The following is a 22,874-nucleotide window of genomic DNA, read 5'->3' as shown; positions in this document are numbered from 1 at the left end:
AAAATGTGATTAAACGGGGAGGGGGCTGGGGCGCCAATTTTATAGTTCGTCCCCGGGCGCAAAATATCATAGCTACGCCTCTGGGTATAATAGAGACCCGCCCCCCCCCCCCCCCCCCCGAGTTTGCCACAGAGCGCTCGTGTAATATACGGTTTAATACAAAATACATGATTGTGGGCAGGAATATACAAAATTTGGTCGATATACATGATCGTTGGTATCTATTCAAACGAGGGCCATGAAATACATTAGCAAATTCCTACAGTATTTTAAGGCAGGCGATTACGAATTATTTAAACCACGTTTTTCATCTGTCACAGATTTTATAATCATTTTGAAGTGGCTGCTTTATCTCGACGAAAACGAGCGGTAAGTGTTATACAAAACAAAATCTTAATAGCAATTTGATCACTTTTGCGTCATTTGACAGTAAGAATAGTAATAAATAGAGGATAATTTCTTTTCCTACGTTAGGCCTAATACCTGGTATGTTTTTTAGTGTGGTACACACACAAAAAACAACCCCAAAACAACACTAACAACATTTTAAAAAACCCACAAAAACGAGTGCCGTGCCGAAGCCACGGGCTAAAATGCTTTATTATCATTTTTTTTTATTTATAGCATCAATCACAAATTGAAATATATACAGTATTAGCGTTGGAAAAGAAAGTTTTCTTTTTGTTATATTTTTTTTTCTCACCCTAGCGAAACACTTTCTGCAAATGACCTTAATAAAGAAAAATAATAAATTAACCTAAACCACTTTGAATGTCGACCGTATCTTTTATTTACACGGCATCATGCGCGGAAGAAAATACCAACTGAACCGGGATTTCAGACAGCAGATGAATTGAAGTTGATTCATTGAACATCATTAGCAATTGTACAATCAAACAGATGCAACAATGAAAAGTGGAACTATGAAAAATCGAGAATGTTAGATTTGCGAAGGATTTATTCCGAATCATTGTCTGCTAATAGAGAATTCATGTCAGTTGCTGTGTCGGCGATGCCCACACAGCGCGCCGTCCAAATGTGAAGTTGCGTTTTGCTGACAGACATAACACTGTGCCATAATTTATCTGATGGCATGTAAAGAAGCTGCTTAAATTATAGTATTTAAAAGTTTCTTCATTTTGTAAGAGCTCAAGAAATAATTTCTGGTTTGAAAGACAAGATGACGGTAAAACTCAGAAGACGTAGCTGTACAGTACCGTTGGTGTTGGAGACATCATAATAAAGGTAACTGCGTTAACTTCGCTTTTTGTTTGGTAATTTGTTGGATATTATCTTTTGCTGATCTTCTTTGAGCTTGGAGTAAATTTTACATTCTGAACATTTTTATTTGCACTTATCTGCTTAATATGTATTGCTGGGATATCATATAGAATATGAAGTCAGTATAATGGTACTATATTACATATTTGAATGATAAAAGACTGGTAAATGATATAATGATAAACTACAAAATAAATAATTTGCCCAATATCCCAAATATGTTAATTAAAACAAACATTGAATGTAAATTCAGATATAATGAGCAGTTGTAAGAAGTAAGAAATAACATTTTATCCATTGAACCTGTTATGTGTTATCATCATCAGTTTTAAAATAAACACATGGAGACAAGTTTGCTTAAATTCTAAAATTAACACACACACACACACACACACACACACATATGGTATTTTAATCTAATACAGAAATGGTGACATTGATATATGCAGACCAATAGTTTTTTTCTTCTACAGATATAAATTAAAAAGCCTAATTCTGAGAGTTTCACCTACAACATTCATGATGGGAAAGGGCCACTAATTAAGAGCTGACATATGTGGAAGAAAAATACCATCCATGTTGAAAAGGGCTAGAGGTAATGTGAGAAAACATAATTTATCAATCTTATTTAACATTATTGTTGATATTTTATCTCAACTGGTCAAAAGGCTAAGTGGGTTTATGTAATGGTCCAGAGTGTGTTATTTATTTCACATCCCCTTCTGTCTTTCAACAGTAAGAAATTAGCTACTTTGGAGTCCATAGTTCTGATCAATTTGTTTATATAAAACTTGGTTTTGGGCTTAAATCAACATCTTGGATAAATCTAATAATGAGGAAAATCCAAGTATATACATGTGATCATGTATAAGATTAGTTGAGTTTTTTAACCAGCCTAAAAGCCATACTTCCACAATATAGGCTAAAATCATTAAGTTGTCCTTGAAGTTTGATGAGTGTTAACCATTAATAATAATAAGGTGATCTTTCATCTGAGTATGTTACCACCGCATGCAATATTTATACATGTAGTGCAGTTTTTACTAAACGTAGAATACATGCTTATATAAATGAGATCTAGATTGAAGAAGTGAAGATGCATACAAATACATGAGGTTATAACCACTACTGCTGATTCAAGTTTGATCATGCTTGGCCATTGGGCTTATAGAGTCAAGTTTCACAATGATGCTTATTATGAGTGTGATAAAGGTATGGTAGTGAAGTGACCTTGCATCTGATTGGCAGAGTTTCTTATGATTTGCACAACAGTGTTTATGATCCAATTTAGATCTGACTTGTTTAATTATTTGCTTGTATGTCTGAGGCTATAAGCAAAATCTATGCATATAATGTGGTGGTTCTACATCTCACTAGCCATTCTTGCTACTGCTCTTAAAACTATTTCTCATTAATTTCATCAGACTTGGTGAATAGATTTATCTCATCAAGATATAGCAAAAGAGCAATTTTGTAAAAAAAATATTCATTCATATTAAACTCAAATTCTGCATCTGATTGGTTGACCTTGCAAATACTATAAGGGCTCTATTTCTGACAAAAAGATTATTTTGATTTAATGTAGCAGAAATGCTTATATGATCAAAACATTGAACATATTTGATGACAAATAAGAAATAGTTTTTCATGCAAATTTGATAAACATTGATAAATCGGTTCATATCATTAAAAGCTTGGAAGAGTTTGATTACATGCGAGACCATCACATATTAATCATTCTTTATTTAGAGAATTATTTTTGTCAGGATTTAGTAAAATATGTAAAATCAATATGGACTGGTTTTGTTATGTACAGCAACACTAGTTGTTTACTGAGTACTGAGGGAATTGGAGTAAGGCAAGGGTACATTGCAGTAGGTAACCTGGTTGACTTGATAACAGGATTTTAACACAAACATTTTTATCAGGAGTCTAGCATACTAACCATTGATTCACTGCAGATCCTGCCCCCATTAGTTACCTTTTAATACATAAAGCATTTGGGTTTTTTATGTCACAAATCCCATAGGGATTAAAATTAACATCATAGGTCTCACTGGATAGTTTCGTATTTTGACATCCCTCTAATTTTTAAGGTAGAAGGCATGAACCTAATTATCACAAGCCTAGCATTTATAAATTTACACATAAGCTAAATCTATAATGTGGTTCAGATTTACTTTGAGTTAGGCATGGAAATAGGTTGGCTTGTTGGTGACTGCCTGTCACAGTTAGATGAGCATTGGAGATCATATGCGTAACTTAGTCTGCAAATGAGCTGCCGACTTTTATTTGTGTCTGCTACAGAGGTAAATATAAAAAAATCTTGATGGTAGAGGGGTGATGAAAAGTATGCTAATTTGTTATAGTACTAGTGAACTTTATTCATGCATAAGGCACATACTGATTCTTTTAGTTGCCTTGTCACAGAAAAATATTGAAAATAGCTATTTCTAGTAAAAAATTAATGTAAAATGTACCTGCATCCTTTGACCCTACCAGAACCAAACTAAAAGCTCAAATTTGTGCAGCTGCTTTTGCTCATCACAAACATAATTGGAGTATAACTGCTAACCCTACCCTCTAGCACACATTTCATTCATTCATTGGATTAAAGTCACGTGCACCTTTCGGTATGTGCGACTGTTTAGTTTGTACACGTTTGTGTACTTTTTGAATTTAGCGATTAACTTATACAATGCCCCCAAGCAAGCAAGCCGAAACCCAGGTGCCCCAAAAGGTCCCGCCCAGGCTCTCGTCGCTGCAACCTTCTCCATCGTTGTACTCCGTTGGTGGTCTGTTTCTGCATCCTGCATCTCCTTCCTCTCTCATTTCAGGCAGTAACCGAAGCACACCAGCAGCAGTATTATTAAATTTTCGTTGCAATCAATGCCCAGTTCCCTATATTTATTGGGCTATTCCTGTACTATCTTGCCAAACATGTGATTGTCACATACGCTTCAGATATTCCTGAGTTGTGAATTTTCCTATCTTTTGTAAGGTCTATTAAATTTTGTGTACTTTGCGTACTTGAATTTTCCGGAAATTTTTTCACATCTAGTAGGCTTTTAGTAGCCCTTTATTTTGTTTTGGAGATCTCAATTTGGTTAAGTATTTCGTACGTGTGGCTTTAAACCAATCAGTGTGTTTCAGGGCCAGTAAGTTGTTGGTCAAAAGAGGGCTTTCGTGGGTCAGAATGAAAGCCCTATGTGGTAAAATTTGTTTGTAAAAAAGAAAAAAAAAAAGAAAAGAAAAGAAAAAAAAGGTGGGTAGGGAGTGTGTATGCTATATTTGTGTGATGGCTATAGACATTTTTGTTCGTTTTTCTGCTTTTCCCACATATCCCGACAACATACATTCACGCTCACTTTCTCATTCACACTTATAAGTAGATGTGGGGGTGGGTGGCCTTATTTATTTTGTTTGATTTCGGGAAGGCAATTCTTTTCATACTGGGGGGTGGGGGTGGTTTGATTATTTGAGGCATACTCTTTTCATTGTTTCTGCCTTCATTCCCCAAGGTCTGCAAGTGTCCTGTTCTTTCTTCTTTTACTGCCTTAGGACGTTTAACTTCATTCTGTGCCTTTTCCTGCTCTTCTTTATTTCAGCTCTTTCTGCCTTATCCCGTGTCCGTTTCTGTTTTGGTCTTCTCGTCCTTTTGATACTGCCATGTTCGCCGTGAGATGTTTTCTTCGAGGGAGGTGGTTTGATTGCCTTTGTTTCCCTTCGCTTTGACCACTTGGCTATTTACCTGTTATTTTTGTTTAGCTTAGCTATTTGTGATTTATTTTAATGTATATTTTTTTTATTTTTATTTTTTTATATTTTTTTTTTTTTTTTTTGAACCTACGGGGCCTAGCATGCCATTATAATTCCAAAACAGTGATTTTGTAATATTCGTCCTTATCTGGTTTTTATTGTTCGGGTTATGAGCGGCGGTGTCAGTCTGTGAACCCACTAGCCCGAGCCGGCTGTCACAATTCCCAAACAGTGATTTGTAATATTTTGATTGGTTTTTTTCTTTTTTGGTTCGATCTTTTAGGTTTATTGGTTTTAATTTCTTTACATGGTCTCTCTTTATACCCAACCCTTCATTCGGTTTAGATTTGTCCCCTTTTGCCTATTTTGTTAATGAATGTCATGATGTTATTATAGGTCATTCCTATGTTATTGTTTTTTGCCACAAGTAACTCCGGGTATGTCCACCGTTCTCCTATTTGTTCCTGTTGAGATTTTAGTTCGGCCCTTTCCTGGTTGTATTTGGGGCATATATTTATTAAGTGTGCGATTGTTTCTGGAGTTGGGCAGTAGGGGCAGTTTTCGGTTGGTCCCCTTTTTATGTGTTTCCCTGCGCATCCTGCCAATAGTGTTTTACCTGTTCTTATTCTATTTATTATTGTTATATCGTATGGATTTTTGAAGGTCGGACTTTCGACTTTTCTACTTACTTTTTTCATCATCGTGTGTATTAGACTGTTTGCATCCGATTTTTCCCATAGCTGTTGCCACATGTCATTGATCTTGTCCCATGTTATTGATTTCAGTGACGCTGTATGCTATATTTTGGGCTTTTGGTTCGTTTGTGGCGTTTTTTGCTTCTGCATCTGCTTTGTCATTGCCTGGGATTATGGATGTGAGAGGGTATCCATACGAATTCAACGTGTTTGTTGTTTTTTTCAATCTCTTTAAGTAGCGATCTTGCATGATTAATCATATTAGGTCTGCTCTTGGATTGGTCCGTTGCTAACGATTGTAGTACACTGTAAGAGTCGCTTAGAATGACTGCCTTAGTTGTGGGGTATGTTTTGACGTATGTTAATGCCATTAGTATTGCCATGAATTCTACCGTGTATATAGCGCATTGGTCTGGGAGTCTTTTTCCAACGGTGACATCTAATTTTGGGATCACTATCCCTGCTGCAGTTTTATTTGGATTTTTGGTTTTTGATCCATCTGCGAAGATTTGCGTGTATGTCTCGTATTTGTTGTCAATGTACGTTAGTATTGATGCTCTTAGTCCTATCGGGTCATTTTGTTTTTGTCCTAGTTTACGTAAGCTAAGATCTATTTGTGGTGTGGGACAGGTCCACGGGGGGTCTGGGTAGTACCTTATTTTTTCTGGGTTGATATTTGCGATTTGAAATTTCCTTTTTAATTCTATAATTATTTTCCCACTAGGTATTTTTTAATTTTTTCCTTTTGTATCGAATGGTTTGTCGCATGCTAAGAGGGCTTGTAGCGTGAGGTGGTTGGGTTGGTGTATTGATATTCGAGTAGAGTATCGCAGCATCAATTCCTTCCGCCTTAGGTCTAGCGGGGGTTCTCCTATTATTATTAAGATATCTTGTGTGGGGGTACCATTTAGGACGCCGGTGCATACCCTTAGCGCTTTTGATTGGACTGTGTCTAGTTTCTTTAGTAACGTGGCGTTCGCCGCTCCATATACCTGGCAACCGTAGTCCAATTTTGCTCTTATAAGTGCTCTATATAGGGTAACGAGTGTTTTTTGATCAACCCCCCAATTCACCCCTCTGAGGTTTCTGTGGAGGTTGATGTCTCGTTTGCACTTCGTTACGAGTTCTTGGATATGAGCTGCCCACGTGAGTTCGTGGTCGAATACCATACCTAGGAGTGTCGCTTGTTTTTCGAATTTGATGGGTACCCCCTTTAGGGTTAAGTTTGGAGTGGGTGGGGGGTGGCCACCTCCCGTATTGGAAACTATGCCTACTGTTTTTAGAGGTGACAATTTAAATCCCCATTTATCTGTCCAATTTCCTATATCGTTTAGTCCTTTTTGTAAGTGCTTGGTCGTTTCTCTGCTGGCCGGGTTGCCAGTTTTCCATACGGCGCTGTCATCGGTGAATTGGGATAAGTCAAGGTGGTTGGGTTTTACCGCTGTTTCCAGGTCGTTTATCATTATATTAAATAAAGTTGGGCTGATTACGCTTCATTGTGGCGTGCCATTTTCCAGTTTGTATCGTTCGGAGTAGTCTTGTCCTAGTCTGACTTGTATCTTTCTATCGGTTAGGAAGTTAGCAATAAATTTGTATATATTGCCAGTTATTCCGTATGGTTTAAGTTTACTTATCAGTCCCTTAGTCCACATTAGATCATATGCTTTTTCCATGTCTAAGAAGATGGCTGTAACATATCTGGATTTTTAAAATTTTTCTCTAGATGCTAATTTGACAGCGGTTTCTAGTCTCATGAGTTGGTCTATTGTGCTTCGGTAGTTGCGAAACCCGCTCTGTGTATTAGCTAGTAGTCCTTTGCTTTCTAAATGGTATTTCAGCCTGTTGTTTACCATAATTTCCATTATTTTACATATATTGTCTGTTAGTGATATGGGCCTGTATGATTTTATATCGCTTGAGGGTTTTCCAGGCTTAAGAATCGGGACCACTACTGCCTTTTTCCATCTTATAGGTATGGTACCGGTTTCCCATATTTTATTAATGAGGTTAAGTGCAATTGTGACAAGTTTTTTGGGTAGGTTCTTGTACATTTCATACCCCAAAGTGTCCTCCCCGGGGGATGTGGTCTTTTTGCCGGCGAGGGCCTTTCTCCATTCGGCTTCTGTAAACGGAAGGTTTAGTGGGCCGTCATTATTTCCTGCTTCCTTTATGTTGTCAGAGTTGCTTTCCTCAAATTGCCTTTTATGATTTTTAAACTTATCCTCTAAGTTGGTATTGCTACACATGTTGGCGAAATAGTTTGCGAATAATTCTGCCTTATGTTTGTTGTTTTGTCCAGGTATGTTGGGGGTTATTGATTTAGTTTTGCCTCTCATTTTTTTAATTCTTTGCCACACCTCCTTCGATTTTGTGTTAATATCTAGTTTTGAGCAGAATTCTCTCCATGAGTTTTGTTTAGCTATCATAATAGTTTGTTTGGCAGTTTTTTCCTTTTCCTTGTAGTAGTTAAAGTCCCTATTATTTTTAGTTCTTTTGAATTTGTTTAGAGCTCTTTTTTTCTCTTTAATTGCTATTTTACATTCATTATTCCACCAGGGCACCGTGGGTTTGGGTGCTACTCCTTTAGTTTTAGGAATTGTTTCTTGGGCCATTGTGTTAATGGTTTCTATTAATTTGTCATTAAAGATGTCAATGTCCCGGTGATATATGGTTTCTGGGTCGATTGAGTCACCTATCTGTTTGAACCTAATCCAGTTGGCCTGTTCGTATTTCCATCTTGGTGTGAAGGACGCTTTATTTTGAGGTATTCTAATTTGTATTTCTATATTTATAAGGTAATGGTCACTTCCCATAGGGTCGCTTTCATCAACTTGCCAATCAGAAATGCCTGCTAATCTTGGTGTGCATAGAGATAGGTCTATTGCTGATGTGTGGCCTGTTCTGTCATCTATCCGTTGTTTAGAAAAACTAAGTTGCATTTTTGTGCCCATTTTTCTACAATTTTTCCTTTAATGTCCGTCTTTTGACTCCCCCATAGTTCATTGTGCGCATTGAAGTCCCCGCATATTACCACCCATTCTCCACAGTCTTTAATCATTTTGATTGTTTCGTCTGCACTTAAATTGCGCTGCTCATTTGTTTCATAGAGGTTAACGATTAGTACCTGCTTAGTTTGAGCGGTTATTTTGACTATCTGTATTTCGAAGTCATTGGGCGGTCTACTATCTGTTAATTTATGCATTTCTGATGTAATTCCATCTCTAACAAAGGTTGCTAACCCCCCTCCTCTTACTGTGGGGGATCGATGCTTTAGGTATTTGGTGTTGTAGCCTATGATGTTTGGGATACGTGAGGTATCATTTAGGTGGGTGTCCTGTATGCATATAACATCTGGTTTTCTTTCCTGTTCAAGTATTTTGTTATTTAGTTGGTCAGCGTGGGCCCTAAGGCCGCGTGCATTCCATTGCCATATTTTGATTTCTGCTCTGGAATCCATCTCTAGTGCAAAAAGTCTTAATAGTTTGTTTAATTTACTGTTGTTTTCATTTTATGCGTGTTTCCTACCAGTGAGGGTGCTACCTATTTATTTTGTTTTTGGTATCCTGATTTTTGTTTTGGCCTGCTTATAGTTTACCCCATGGGAGATCATATATTCGACTATTAGGGCTTCTCTAAGAGCCCTGGGGCATTCTGCGTGGTTTGGTTTGTGGTTACCACTACAGTTAGCGCAGTGCTGATTGGTGGCGCTACATGTTTTCCGGTCTGGGTGGTGAAGACCACATTGATTGCACCGGAATAGGTTTCCGCAACTCTTAGAGTAATGCCCCCAATTTTTGCAGTTGCCACAGAACCGTGGTTTGTTTTTGAAAGCAAAAATTTTTTTAGCCTCGAGTTTTTCGGCTATTTTGATAGTTTCTGGGGTGGCGCCCTTAAAAAAGAGTACCACTGCAGTGCTATCCTTTCCCCTTCTTGTTTTTAGGCGGATTGCTTTCTCTACTTCCTGTCCTTTACTCCTTATGTAGTCTACTATTTCATTGGTTTTATTTTGAGTTGATACGTATATGACTCCTTTGTTGTGTGTTTTTGGGGGGTTTGGGTCTATGTGTTGTTTTGTTCTGTTGTGTCTAGTGACCTGAACATTTATTTGGCCTATTCTTTCAATTTCCATATATTTGGCAATCTGTTGTTCAGTGGTGCATTTGATTATCAGCAAGTCGTCTCTAGTGCTTTTAAGCGTGAATTCTCCTTGGTGATGTTTGTTCAATTGCCATGCTATGGTTTTAAAGGCTAACTTCGTTATTTTGGAATTTACTCCCTTGACGAAGAGAGTCAGTTCAGCGGGGTGTTTCTTGTTTTGGATATTTTGCAGACTGGTCTTTTTTCCCCTGGTGTTTGTCTCTTTAGCTGACTTTGTTTCGTTGTCCATAACCGGCTTGCTGGGTCTTGTATTGACAGTTAGTGTGTTCCTTATTCTTTCTAACTGGTATTTGGGATTTGGTTTTCCTATTATTCTTACCTTTTGTTGAGTCGTGTGTGACTGCTTTATTTGTGGTAGGGTGAGGGCGTTCTGTTTCATCTAGTAGGTTCTCAGTTTGAGTCCCCTGGCTGCTAGTGTTTTTAACCAGCGTGGTCTGGGTTGTTTTTGTGCTTGTTGAGTATTGTTCCTCAGTTTGGGTACTCATGTCGGATGTAGTTTTGCGGTTACTCGGTAGATTGTCCACATTCTCGTTTACGCTTGGTGACAGGTAGAGTCTACTCATCGAGTCAGTTGGGGTCGAGTTGAAAATTGGCGTTAAGAACTGTATCTGTCGTTTTTCTCTTAGGGGGGATGAGACTGCTTCGGAGTAAGTTTGCCTTAGTTTATCTGCCTTTAGGTTGACCAGGCAGCTGAGATAACTATTTGATGATGTGACATTAATTTTGTTGTTATCCATCTTGAGTTTCTTTATTTGATGTAAGGTATATATGACGGGATATTTCTTTATCTGTCTTAACTATACTTTATTCTACTTAGTACTATGAAAAAGCAACAGCTGTAAGGGGATATGCAAATAGCTTTTATTCTGATTTGTGTAATTAATTATTATATTACTATTATCCAATTTAAACTTATTGAAAATTATTTTCTAGCCAAATGGTCAAAGTAAAAGGTTTTACTTACCTCGATCCAATTTTCTTTTTAAGATCTTTAGAGTTTTTAAATACAGCCTTCTAATTATACAAGTTTCATTACATTGGTCAATAATTAGTCACATGTGATGACACTTGTAACTAATCAAACCACAGCAACTGAGAGCAGACTAAGCACTGATATTTATATGGTACAGTGGCAATATACAGTCTGTCTGCTGCAACACATGAAACAAACTGGACAAATCTGAAAGCCTTGAATTTGACTTTATTTATCTGTATGGTAGAACAGAACCTGAGTTGAAAAGCTTTTAAAGAAAGACCTTGATATCAAACCTAATAATAACTGCAGGAGTTATATTATGGATAATTAACCATTCTCTCAGTTTCAAACTGGGCATTCCATCCCATGGGGTTCTAAATGTAAACCAAGTGTAACTGATATCCTAATGAACTGTAAAGACCATAGCAGCACAACAGCAGGGGACCAGGTATGTCCAGATCCAGAAATCACAGACCAGTTTCAAACTGATGATGAACCACATAAAAATTACACATCTGCTAGAACTTATGTTATGAAGATAACTTAAATTGCATTATTATTAATCCTCCTCCTCACATTCATCATAATTGAGATGCATCATATATGTTTTATTGTAAAATAGTTTATGCAACATAATTCAGTGAAGACCTTTGCTGCCAATTTACCAGTGAACCATTTGTTTCAATGAACATATTTTATGTTGTAACAAGGAGCATCATTTAAACATTATGATACACTTATCATACCTGTATATGAAATCTTAATACTAACACTTATACTTGCAATACTACTACTAATAAAAACACCTGCATTGATAATTTGATTATGTTCAATTGGACTTGTATCTAAATGATCACCAGCTGTATGAAAAGACATATTTTAATATATAGATATTGGATGGAATACTAGTTACCACAATTGAATAGTCATATGATAAATGATATATTATTTTAAACAATTTATATTTGCAGTGAAACATACTTTTACATTATTTTCACTTAAATTTCATTTATAGAGCAGTATACTCTGCATTCATTAAATTACTGAAATGGTTATAATACAACAACAAATACTGCAACTTCCAGAATCACAAAAATCAAAAGATATAAACAAAAACTTCCCTACATGTATCAACAGTTGTCACTTAATAGACAGAACTCTGAAGATTTAGAATAGGATGTTAACAAATTAGGTATTCAAGTTAAAAAGAAAAAAATACCAAGTAAGCTTACTACCAAAAAATCAAACAATAACAGTGAATTTTAGTACATTCCCAGGAAACAGAATATATGATTTTTCTTAACTTGATCTGATACATCTTAAATCTATAGAAAATGATTCATATTGTATGACTAAAATATTATGTAAACAAAAATTCCATCACTTTTTTCAGATGCAACATGCATACCCCAACCCATCCTTCTTGATCATAAAGTATACCAGCATTCCACTATAAGATGGGGAGCTGTAGTGGCTCAGTGGTTAGCTTTCTGGACCTGTGAAATAAGGTAGGTTCAAATTCTACCATCAGACCAACCTGGGTTAGCTACCATGGTGTGTCCTTGGGCAAGGCACTATACTTAAAGTGCCTTGGCACTAAATAACTTACTTGTGTTGGTTTACCATAAAAGGCCAAACCAAACACAAAAAAACAACAACTTTAAAATATGAGTTTTGTCAATACTAAGTAATTGAAAATCATACTGAAGAAATGTTTTTGTTAATACAGATTAATGGATCTAAAAAATCTCTTTCTTCTGCAGGAGTTTAAAATGTTAAATTAAAAAGGTCATGGTACACATTGCCTTGTTCGTACACATCAGGCTCCGTAACCCATATCCAACTAAAAATTTTAGTAGAGTCTGAATAAAACATATTTTAATCTGGATGATAATATTCTTTCTCCATTCATATATTACACCACCAAGATTGATCCAAATAAGATTACATTTTACTATAACACTGAGGATGAGTATGCCTCTTAACAACTTACAAATGTGGAGAGAATGGAGTTAAACTGAACTTTGATTTCTTTTCAACCATAGCACAAGATGATCATTTATTATGAAAAAACCTGAATAAAGTTGGAGTTCATAACCATGACAGTCTTGATACAATATAAATTCAATATATTATTGTTGTCTTGAGGTATAGTTCTGTATATTACAATCTCACACAAGATCAGGGTATATTTTAGTACCATACAGTTAATTCGGGATTGTATTAATACCTATTCTGGTGAATGAACATTAAATAAGATTTACTATTTTGGAACCAGTTGCAATAAAGTTTACTAAACAAGAGAAAATATGACTTTACTATAATATCTAAAATGTAAAATCTGCAAACAGAATACTTGCTTGACTTTACACTTCAACTATATCATAATATTTATTTGAAATGAATTTATACAAATGGCATTAAATTGGGTTTCAGGCTGGTAATGACAATGGTAGTAGTGAATAGGGACGGTCTAGGGACTAGGGAACTTCCATGTTAAAAAGGGTATATCCACTCTGGGGACTATGTAATTTAACATGGGAGAAAAAAAAAAATATCCATTCTAGGGACAAGGGGAATTTAACATGGGAGAAAGAAAAAAAACTATTCACTCTAGGGACAAGGGAAATTGAACATGGGGAATAAATCGTGGGACTGTCTTGGGACTAGGGGAAATGGAACAGGGTCGGGACCCTATTTTAATAAGGTCCCGACCTGATGGGTCTATGAAAATGGAACAGGCGAAAATTGAAACAGGGAGGGGTCTCTATTTTTTTATTATTTTTTTAAACAAAAAAATAAAAAAAGGGGTAGGCAATTGAAAGTCAAGATCTTTTCGAGAGATAGGAATGGCCCTGAAAAGGGCCTTTGGTTTTATGTTAATATACCCTTAACATAAAGGGCATCTGTGACATCTTCTTCTTGACCTTAGGCTGTGCCTGACTGCAGGACCATAGATTAAGACTCTTTTGAGGCATCCTTGATGCTCCACATAAGATTCTTCGCATCCACAGGCTGGTGTCTGTCCTGTGGATAACTGTCCAGTTGGATCGGACATACATTGATATGTCCGTCCGGAACATCATCGAAGACACAAGCGTTGAAGATTGTACATCGGTCCACATGTTGGGGTGCTGAGTAACAGGTGAAGGAATGCAGTGAACTGTACTTATTTATAGGGGGAGGAAGGATTGAAACGGATTGAGTTTGTTGACCAATCCAAACACGCGTTACAAAATTCAGTCAGCCCACGTCCAATCCGAAGAGAGCAGTCTGTGACGTCACATAGTCTATATAGATTCGCTAGCGCCTGTGCGTAGTCAATCTAAGCGACAGTTTTTCAACATGACGGAAACTCAGAAAACGATCAGTTTGGGTGCACTGATGGTGGAGACTACCCAAGGGAACCCAGACTTACTTTCAGAAGAGGTGAATTGGGATTTTGTGGATTTTTTTACCTTGCAAGAATTTGTTCCTGAACCTTCGTCACCTTCTCCTTCATTACCGCACATGGAAAATTTTAGACAGAGACAGAAAGAAGAATTGGAGAAATTTATACAACAGCAAAAGGAAGCGGAACAAGCTTTTCTCCTACAGCAACAGCAGCAAGAAGAAGAGGTAAGAAAAAAACAAGAAGAAGAAGACGCAGCAGCAAAGAAACAAGGGTGTCAAAATCAAACGGTCACGGTACTGTTAGACATTTTAGTTAAGAAGTCTGAAACAGATGTATCAGACTTCTTTATTACGGCCGAAGAGAATACGACCTTCCCAAGCTAAACACTCCAACCCTGTGACTACGCCTACTGCACCATCCTTAGTGATTTCAACGAAATCATCATCAACAGTACGCAGTCCAGAAGTAGGCCTTGGCCATGGCAAAGGCTTAAGACAGTTAAAGTTGATTGTTTAAACTCACCCCTTACACCAAAAAAGGCCCTTTTCAGGGCCATCCACGTCTCTCGAAAAGAGATAGGCTTTCAATTGCCAATAACTAATAAAAACCATTTTACCCAATAGTACCTGTCTGTGTATGAGTGTGCGTGAGTGTAGGTTCTTATTTTAAAATCAAAACCCAAAGACACTTACCTTTTATAATTAATTTATTCTTTTATAAATATTTACAATTCACAATTCACAACAGAGCACTTTAAAAAGTTCATAGACTTATTCTGTCTCATTGTTCACTCTCTGTTTTTTTAATTTCTTCACCGTCATAGTCTTTTCCTCCTCTTCCTCTTCACTTTCTTCCCTTCTTTTCTTCTCCTGTTTCTTTTTCTTCACCTGTCTGTTTTCTTCCTCTTCTTCTTCCTCTTCCTCTGAAGGATCCCTCTCTTCTTCTGACTCCTCTTGTTTCTTTTTTGGGCAGTCTGGTGACCAATGTCCTTTTTCTTGACAATAATAACAGGTATCTTGACTTTTGTCTCTTCTAACCCCTTTTTTTTCTTTTTTGACGGTCTGGACACTCTGAAGACCAATGCCCTTTCTTCTGACAGATATAGCAAGTATCTTGACTTTTATCTTGAAAGGAAGGAGAGTAGTCCCTCGGCTGGTCTGAAGAGAATTTTCTAATGACCCCTCGCAAAGCGCTGATGAAACGTTCGATCTTGGTAGTCTCTTCCATTGTTGTGCTCAGTTTGAGAGTGAAATGAATAGTGAAAGGACAAGACACATACCCTTTATATACGCTGGTCTGCTATGACTATAAATTAATCCATGGTGTTTAAACTTTAGTCATTTGACTTTTTGCTATCGAGATGAAATGATCCAATTCATTTGAGAAGAAAGAAGAAGAAAGTAAGAGGCAGAAACGTGATCTATCGCCTCGTACTAGGGCTGAAGTCTTGGCACAAATTCATGCCAGTGATTTTGAAGAGGACATGAGTGAACCAGAATCCAAACCCTCTAAACAAAGTTTACCACCCTTAGTCAACCCTGAAAAGTACTATGACATTCGAGAGACGGAAAAGCGTCCCTCTAGAAAATTTAGAACTACGGCTTACAAATACACAGTGAAGTTTAAAGATTTCAAGTCTGAAGTACTGTTAGAGAAAGCAAAAGGGTTCATCACCGACATGTGGGATTCTTTGCTCACCACACTCAAGCGACAATGTCAACCCAAAGAAGATGATCGCTTGAGACTTTCCATACAACATGATGGCTTGAAATCCCCTGTTTGGATCGAGTTTAGCAGCCCTGCAGAATTGACCACTTCCAAAGTCATGGACAAGATTCAACACGTGCAACAATCTAATGACCAGTTTGACATCACCGATGGAAAAGCCACACTGGACATGACCCACGTCTCTCCTCCTCAAGGGACCGGACAATGCAGAAAGACCTTATTGGTCAACAACCTTCGCATTACCAAAACAAGTCTTGTCCAAATTAACAATTTTCAAGACCACATGTGTTTAGCCCGAGCCATCGTGGTGGGATGAACCTATGCCGACAAGAACGACACGGTAGAATGGAAAAGAGCCTGGGAGAACATTCGAAAATCGAACCGAGCCAAACAACGAAATGAAGCAGAACTTCTGTTACAACAAGCATGCCTGTCCAAAGACACATCCTGTGGCATTCCTGAGATGCAAAAATTGCAAGATGCCCTAGCTCCACGATACACCTTGAAAGTGCACCCTCAAGAAGTGCGCGGGTCTCTGTTGTTTCGAGGGAAAGACTTTAAGGATGGAAAATACATTCACCTCTATCATCATGATGACCATTTCGATACCATTACCACTATCACTGGATTCCTGGGATACAAATATTACTGTGAGAAATGTGACTTATGATGGTTATAATAATCGAGAGCAACACAAACATTGTGGATCGAAATGCTCAGGATGTTTGGCCTCTCAACCCTGTCTGAGCGAAGGGCAAGAACCAGTGCATTGTCCTGCTTGTCTGCGCACATTTGTCAGCCCTGCCTGTTACCAACAACATCTGAAGATGCAAGGTTCACAGAAGAAATGTGCTTGTCAACTCCTGAGATTGTGCCCAGTGTGTGGACAAGGTCTATGTATCAACAGTACCAAGGCACACGTATGTTCAGGAAAGAAAAAATGTCACATTTGTCACTGCATTGTGGACTTGGAACACCAATGCTACATACAAAAATACCAATCCCAACCAGAGAAAGAGGATGGTCACAAGAAGAAGAAAGGCAATTTCATCTTTTTCGATTTCGAATGCATGCAAGAGACCAGTATTCACATTCCTAATTTCTGCGTGGCTCATCGAGCGTGCGAGAAGTGATTCAAGAACCTATCTTGAGTTATTGCCCTCACTGCAGTAAGATTCCTGGAGGGCGTGAAAAAATCTTTCAAGGACTGAACACACTAGCCGATTTCACACAATGGGTCTTAGACCCCATTGACAAGACGTGGAGCCAAGAGGACATCGAACATTATTATGGAGATTGTCATCACCATGCCACGGTGATGGCTCACAATTTCTCCGGATACGATGGACAGTTTCTTTTGAGATGTTATACGGAACGTGGCATCGAGCGTCCTAAAATCACTTTGAACGGAGCCAAAATCATTTTCATGCAAGTGGGACAAGTGCAGTTTAAAGATTCGATGAGCTACTTAGCCATGCCTTTGAGTCGAATGCCTAAAATGTTTGGAATGACAGAAATGGCTAAAGGGTACTTTCCACACTTTTTCAGTACAGAAGCCAATCAACACGCCGTTCTACCCCATTTGCCTCAGGCTCACTATTACGACCCTGACAACATGCGTACTGAACGAGAAACTTTCTACGCTTGGTACCAGGCTCACGCCTCCGACCCTTTCGACTTTCAGGAAGAAATGCTAAAGTATCGTCGTTCCGACATGGACATTTTACGGCGATGCTGTGGAAAATTTCGAGAACTGTTCATGGAACACGGAGGGGTTGATCATTTAAAAGAGGCTTGCACCATTGCCAAAGCGTGTTCCTTAGTCTACCGACAACGATTCATGCTTGAAAACACTGTGGCTGTCATCAGTCCTCAAACGACCAACTATATCAAACGTCAATACTCGGTCAAAGCCCCATGCTGGTTGCATTACTTGTGCGACAAGGAAGACAAATGGATTCAGCATGCCCGCAACGGACAGGGCGAAAGATCATCGGAATGCATTCGGTCAATGGCTGGGACTTAGAAAACCCCAAGATCATGTACGAGTTTAACGGTTGCTTATTTCACGGATGTCCCATCTGTTACCCTGACCGCGGCACTAAAAATCAGTTCTTACAACGAACCATGGAAGACTTGTACCAGGCCATTTGTCAGCCACGCCTAAAGTTAGAACAGGAAGGATACCAAGTGGTGGAAATGTGGGAACACAAATACAATCACCGTTTGAACACCGATCCTGAGTTTAAACGCCTCATGGAAAGTTACCAGTTCATGGACCCCCTGAACCCAAGTAATAGTTTGTACGGAGGAAGGACCAATGCCACCTGTTTGCTGTACCAAGCTGACGAAGAGAAAGGAGAAGAAATCAAATACTTGGACGTGTGTTCACTGTATCCCTATGTGTGCAAATATTGTTGCTTTCCTGCAGGGCACCCACAATTGTTCACCGAACACATCGACCTAAAAAACATTCGACAATACGAAGGCTTGATCAAGTGCAAAGTTTTGCCTCCCACGAACCTATACCATCCCGTCTTACCTCGCCATTGCCAAGGCAAACTTGTGTTTCCTTTGTGCCGTACTTGTGCTGAAACGTGCAACCAAGATCAACCTTGTCATCACACCCAGGAAGAACGGGCCTTGACGGGGACATGGGTCAGCGTAGAATTGTTCAAAGCTCTGAACATGGGATACCAACTGTTAGAAGTGTACGAAATTTGCCACTTTCCCAAGACACAATAATTCCACAAGGGTGACCCCACGCAGAAAGGCATTTTCGCAGACTACGTGGATGCCTTTTTGAAACTGAGCAAGAAGCCAGTGGCTATCTGTCCTGGTGTCACACTCCCGAAGACCAAAAGACATTCAGAGAGAAATTCTGGGCACAAGAAGGCATTACTTTAAATCACATTGAGAAAAACGAAGGCAGGCGATCGTTTGCCAAAGTGATGTTAAATTGCTTGTGGGGTAAAATGGCACAATGACCGTGTTTACCCAAGACGGAGTATTTGACCGAACCTTCCCGCTACTTTCAGATGATTCACGACAAAGCCAAATTCATGAAACACGTGGACGTCGTTCGTGAGGATTTGATCTTGGTGAATTACGAAGAAGATCTGAACTTTGTAGAAGATGACCCCTTTGGAAATGTCATCATTGCAGCTTACATGACAGCTCATGCTCGCTTAAAATTGTACGAAGCTTTAGAACTGTTAGGGGAACGTGTCTTGTACTTTGACATGGACAGTTGCATTTATATCGATCACCCGAGTCAACAGCACCCTGACATCGAAGGAGACCGTTTAGGAGCCTGGACAGACAAGCACCCCGATGACAAGATTCTAAGTTTCGTTAGTGGTGGTCCCAAAAATTACGGCTACGAATACTGGGACAAACAAGGAGAAGTGCACACGAAGTGTAAAGTGAAAGGACTTACTCTGAATTATCGTACCAGTCGAGTGGTCAACTTTGGCATATTGAAAGAAGCCTTGCAGTCTAGAGAAAGTGACCACCTATCAACCCAACAAGATTGTACGTTTACCCACACACCACATCGTCAGTCGACCCTTGGAAAAAGTCTATCAAATCGTGTAGCAGAAGCGAGTGCGGCTTCCCACCCACTTTACTTTGCCGTATGGACATGTCGGTATAAAACATTGGTTGTAAGAGGATAGCCACCCACCAGAAGGATGACTTCGCCGCAGCAAGAATCGAGTGAGAAATCCAGTGAGAACTCCAAGTTCAAACCCTACCATTTTCCAGTCTTCTTACCTGACTATTGTGATTGTGCCCGTCGATTGGACACGTTTCAAAAATGGCCTACGGATAGGGAAGGATTACCTTCTTCGTATGTTTTAGCTAGAACAGGATTTGTCTACTTCGGACCCGAGTCAGGATTGGGATACGAAGTACAGTGTTTCGCTTGCGGACTGAAGTTACGAATGGATCTATGTATCTACAAAGATTCAGCTATTCTGGAACATACTCGATGGTCTCCGCACTGCCCTTACCTTTCAATGGCCTTTCCACCCATTAAACTACGGTACAATTATGACGGTACCTTCCAAAACTAGACGTAAACACATTGCATCCTATTTCATTGTTGTTTCTTTTCCACATAATAGCTTATTTTTTATAAAATGTTAAACTTTACTAATCTTTTTTCAAGATCACTTTAGTTTGCAAAAATATATCTTGTCATTTATTGGCATTCTACATTGAATTTTGTAAACTAGCTATAAACCTGACCTAATTACTCAACTTAACTGCTGACAGAAACAGTCTACAGTAAATGTATTTCATTTCTATAGCTCGATGGATAAACATTACATCTTTTAAAGCTGTGCACAGAATAGGCCGACATATCACGAGTCAGGAAAACATGGGGGTGGTATCCCCTGTGTCCAAAATTAATATCATTTTGAATAGAATATTCTAGTGACAATTGCCTCTTTTCAAACGGTAAGCATTGCTTTTTTTTATTTTCATCAATCTGTCAAATTCGGTATGCATTTTGCTTTAATATTTGAGATGGAAACCTTAGGTGCATAGAAATGTCAGACAGCATTGTACATCATGGATGGTGTCCAACATACTTTTATGATCATAAAACAAAATCCCATTTTTTAGTTATGGCCACTGATTTAAAAAATATTCATCCAAGCTAAATATAATAATAATAATAATGAGGACTTTGTATAGCGCCTAATCTTTAGAAGCTCTAAGCGCTTTGCAACATTAGACAACATAAAAACATACACAATGATATGATTACAAAAACAAACACCATGAAATTAGAAAACATAAAAAACATGCTGAGAATATTTAAGGTAGTTAACATTATTAAGTCATTAAGTTTGTTTTTGTAGTCAGAATAAGTAGTTTTGAGAGCACTCTTGAATGGGATCACTGCGTCTTTGTGTCTAAGTTCAGTGGGCAATTCATTCCATGTTGCTGGGCCCTGGTATGCAAAAGAATGCTGTCCATGTGACTTTGTTTTCATAGTGAGAATAATGAGTATATGATTGTCGGAAGAGGAGTGTAAGTATCTTGCTTGTGTGTACACATAGGTGAGGTCGGATAGGTATGTTGGACTAGAGTCTGTCAGTGAAACGTAGCACAGAGAACTAATGTTGTGTTTGATTCTGGATCGAATGGATAGCCAGTGTTGGGTACAGAGCAGCGGGGAGGTGTGCTCTGATTGTGGTACTCTAAGTATGATCCAAGCAGCTATGTTTTGAACTTTTTGAAGTCTCTGCAGTAGATATTAAGATGAACCAGACAGAATTGAGTTACCATAGTCCAGTCTTGAAAGCAGTAATGAACACACAAGTGTTTTAGTGGCATCAACTGAAAGATATCTGAGAATGGAGCTGATGCGTCTCAGCTCAAGATACGCAGCCTTGCATATGTTCATGACATGTTGGTGCAACGTGAGAGTACTGTCCAGAGTAACACCTAGGTTTTGTACTGATTGTGTGAATTTAATGTTGGTGTTGCTGATATTTATTGTGTGAGGTAAAGGATGTGAATGAGAAAGTCTTTGATAAGTAAGTATGGCTTGATTTAAATTGTGTTTTTCATGTGACTTGCCAGAGATTTTTAAATGAATTGATAAAGTAACTTGAGACACATTTCAAAGTACATGTTTTAAAAATATTCCATTGATTATTGCTGGCATTTAGAAAAATGCAATGCATCCTTTGTTGTGAAACTTATTTTAAAACATTGTATTACTCATGCAGAAGCCTGCTTGAAAACTAATGGCAAAGCAAAGGCAAATGGAATGGAAGAGACCATATCAGAGACCCTCAAATATGCACCCAACCAACGCAGAATGATAAAAAACAAGGTAATCCAAATGACTCTTATTTCATCAATATTGGATTCAGTTTCGTCTTTTAAAGCATAGTATTTGCAAAGCGGATGCATTTCTAAACTGATAACAAAATCAGCTTATCCTATTGCCCAGGACTATCAGAGCTAGAGTCCAGCTAACTACAATATGCATATATCTTGTCTGATCGGACAAGTGCCTCCATTTGGAATTTTTATTCACATGAAATATTTGGATGAAATAAATTCATCTTTGTGCAAATTGATTGCACCATCCACTTGCCAGAAATGACAAGTAAGTGCAAAGTTATCTTGTATCATGGCTTAACGATAGTAAGGGAAGCACAAGTGCAGTGAAGAAAATTTCATACATTTTTATAATGCTGATTAACATGACTTCTGCATATGTAACTAGTGCTGAGATGATATGACTTTATTTAAGCATTACAATTTTGTTTTAATTTGCAGGTGCCTGAGCAGAAGAAGTAATAGATAAACTTTACAGTGGAGTTGGAGACTGATTCTGATTCATAATCTTAATTAAATCTAGAAAATAAACATTAAAGTCATATTAAAATATCTGTTGTATTGTTTCCTTCTTTCATTTTTCTCTTAAAAACAAATGTCTGAACCTTTAGTCTGTAAATTCAGTGGATTCCTTATCAGCCCATCTACTTTTACTTTACACCATGCTACTTTAAAAAAAAAATGAATTATCCCCATTGGGGTAGGTCCCCCCAACCCCCCACCCTACTTTGTCAACTTACCTGCCACATTTAAATCTAATGGAAGGCCCTGCTGTAAAGCCTGTTAGTAAAACTACCCAACAAGAGGATTTCATACATTTGCAACTCCTAGATGGATGGTAATGTTTTCATTTTTGTAATGTAGATTTGGACATTCTTGCCACCAGTATGGAATATGTGTTTCAGAAACACAAGCAGCTTTCATCAGATTTGCATATAGGTTTTATATGTTGTGAGTATGTTGTAGGAAGTTTTTTTAAATAACATCATATGAGATGATGCCAGTGGAAATGGCAGAA

At 38.1% G+C, this 22,874-nt stretch overlaps 1 long non-coding RNA gene across 1 annotated transcript; it reads left to right on the top strand.

Moving 5' to 3' along the window:
• The first annotated feature begins 754 nt into the window (after positions 1 to 754).
• LOC149799613 (uncharacterized) lies at positions 755 to 22,408 on the top strand. Its single transcript, XR_016421194.1, has 5 exons — positions 755 to 1,245; positions 1,755 to 1,876; positions 12,263 to 12,377; positions 21,739 to 21,845; positions 22,298 to 22,408. It is a non-coding gene; the product is annotated as an uncharacterized LOC149799613 (long non-coding RNA).
• The last annotated feature ends 466 nt before the right edge of the window (positions 22,409 to 22,874 follow it).

Source organism: Sinohyriopsis cumingii, chromosome 5 (genome assembly GCF_028554795.1).
Source record: "Sinohyriopsis cumingii isolate HCF-2022 chromosome 5, ASM2855479v2, whole genome shotgun sequence".
In the NCBI taxonomy this organism is placed as follows: Eukaryota; Metazoa; Mollusca; class Bivalvia; order Unionida; family Unionidae; genus Sinohyriopsis; species Sinohyriopsis cumingii.
The sequence above is the reverse complement of the archived record's forward strand: the minus strand, read 5'-3'. Positions and strand labels throughout refer to the sequence as shown.